The sequence below is a fragment of the Salmo salar genome, chromosome ssa07, assembly GCF_905237065.1.
Source record: "Salmo salar chromosome ssa07, Ssal_v3.1, whole genome shotgun sequence".
NCBI lineage: Eukaryota > Metazoa > Chordata > Actinopteri > Salmoniformes > Salmonidae > Salmo > Salmo salar.
In genome coordinates, this window is record NC_059448.1 from 37,316,389 (window position 1) to 37,319,042 (window position 2,654).

The 2,654-nt window shown below is 41.4% G+C and overlaps 1 protein-coding gene across 1 annotated transcript in view; it reads left to right on the forward strand.

The window, feature by feature from the left end:
- LOC106609095 (laminin subunit beta-1) overlaps nt 1–2,446 on the forward strand; it is a 30,066-nt gene extending 27,620 nt beyond the window's left edge. The window contains exon 33 of the mRNA XM_045721919.1: nt 1–2,446. This exon is cut by the window's left edge and continues 266 nt beyond it. The gene's annotated coding sequence lies outside the window, so the exon portion shown is untranslated.
- The last annotated feature ends 208 nt before the right edge of the window (nt 2,447–2,654 follow it).

Genomic DNA, 2,654 nt, shown 5'->3' on the forward strand with positions numbered 1-2,654 from the left:
TATTTTACCACTAAGAACCAAGTATTCCATAAAAAAACATGTTTCTGTATGAAACAGGTCTCTAAGCCATATAAGCTATTATCACAAGTAATACATGTTTTAACCATAAGACTGCACATAGATTTCATGATTTTAGATTCTATGGAAATATGTTTTATAATCGTGTCTGTAAAGATATAAAAATGTGTCTGGACCAAAGCATACGAGAGCCTATTCAGTTGTATGATACAATTTGTACCCATCAACCTATTGCTGTAATTTAACTTTTTAATATAAAGTAATAACTGCATCTTAATTTTTTTGCAAAAAATGCCTAGTCAACATTGCCTAGTTCACCTCTACCTAAAATTAGATACTGTTGAAATGTACAGTATTTGGTGTTTGCTTTCCCCTAGTGGCAATCTGAAAAAACTGTACCCTCTTTTTGCTGCATTTTCATCATCTCTAGGGAGTAGCAGCACAGACACAATTTCAGCTTAGCTTAGCCGTTATGGAGTCCAATTCAATTACAGGCAAATGTACTTCTATCACTTTTAACTGTAATAACATACTGTTCACTCTGCCAACTGAACCAACCTTACTCATTCACTGTCATTGTAGGCTTAACTAGACAATCCATTTCCTACAATTGAAAATATACTCTAAAACAGCCTACCTTCTAATCAATTTGGGCAGTTAGAGTTCTGCTTGTCTTTCTCCTGCCTTCTCTCTCTCTCTCTCTCTCTCTCTCTCTCTCTCTCTCTCTATATATAAATCATCTTGCATCAATATATATATATATTGATGCAAGATGATTTGTAGATCAGTGATTCTGAACAGTTCTTCCCTCAGGCTGATCTTGTTGAGCATAATGAACATCTCTCTCATCCTCCCATGGATCCCTCCTTCCTCTCCGGAGGGTTTCCTCCTCTGTGACCATCACACTGTATCTCCACCCAGTGACTCAGACTTGCTCTGAGCAAATGAGATACAAATGGCACCAGCAGTGTTCCGCCTGGACCTCTTCATCAAATGAGATTTGGCAGGAAGCAATCAATATGGCAGCCTTCCCTCCCTCTGAAATGAGCTCTTTCCATTTAGTGCTGCAAATCAGTCAGGCATCACTGTTTTCCCTCACATATTAACCCCACTCCAGCATATCTGTGAGATAAATTGCTTTAGAAAGTGGTCCAGCCAGTCCCTTCCCCTGTGTACAGTATTTATGGTACAGTGGTTTGACTGTGTGATGTGAATGCTTGTACAATTATATAATTTCAATACATCACAAACGTCATACTGCAGTGCAATGCCTCGTTCTAGACACATATTTTTTCATCAGCTTGCATGGATGACACTCCGAAAACCTTAGACCATGCCTAACCTCATCATCCATTTGCAGAACAGCTAAATGGAGCTATCCTGTAGTAAAACACAGCTGTGCCTTGCAGGCTGGTCAGCCCATCCATCGTACGACAGTAAACAGCCATTGACCTTAACCGGCCCTTACATCACCTTCCTGTTTGGACCATTTGATTAGCAGCCATTGGGCCCTGAGACGGCTACAGCTGCCGGGCGGATACGAGAATGATGTGGTTCCCATGGAGCTGGCCACGGGACACTTCTCAATATCAGCATGTGTCTGCATGTGTGGTAGAGTGTGGTTTTCCTGAATTGATATGAGATATGAATTAAATATGACTCCTTCCTCCTCTCTCTCCTTGGCCCATTCCCACTGGGGTCTGAGATGTGTTTACCTTACTTTGTGCCGAGTCATTGTACTGCTGATGACGCTGCTCTGATCTCTCTGATACACTTACAGCAGGAAGATGGTGAGGAACCATTTTAGAGCAGCCGCCAGACCATAGAAGGGCTGCAGAGAGGAGAGAGAGAGAGGGATCGAGAGAGAGAGAGAGAGAGAGAGAGAGAGGGAGAGAGAGAGAGGTAGGGAGAGCAAGTTGGAGGGAGAAAGGGAGAGAGAGAGAGAATCAATCAATCAAGTAAACATTTGATTTAATTAGCACTTTTGAAAAAAACATTTGTCACAAAGTTCTTCACAGCAACCCAGTCTGCTCCATGACAAGGCAGGTTGTTGCAGAGGAAAGTTGGAGAGGGCTTGGAAGTGAGTCAGCTTTCTTTATGATTAATGGCTATGGAATGGATGACGCTTTCCTATGAGGATCCGCTGTAATTTCTCATGACATAGGTAGGTGTCTGCTGAATTAAACGTGGAATGGCATTGTTGATTCAAATCATTGGACACTGTGCAGCACACCGTATTTTCTGCGTGAGAGCTAGCCATCATACACAATTTGACTCAATACTGGAATGTACAAGGTGCTAAAACGTTCATCAACTACTGGATATAGAGAGAGTCCTAAATATCATATCCAAATAAAAGAGCAGACGTGGTTTCCGTCTGCAGTGAATCATTTAAACTAATATGCTCATTAAAGAGTCTCCTCTGGCAGTGGTCTACTATTGATTGATAAGTGGGCTGGGTGTCAGAAGCGCTTTGAAATCGAAAGCTGAACTTTGGCAGAAGTTCCAACGTTGCAGGCTGGGTATAAAATCAAATAGTTGTTGCATTTGAAATATTCAGAATCAATTTAGTGTTTGTTGTTGTTGTCACTGAACTTCTGAAAGCTCACTCACAATGAAATGACATCCCTCGGATC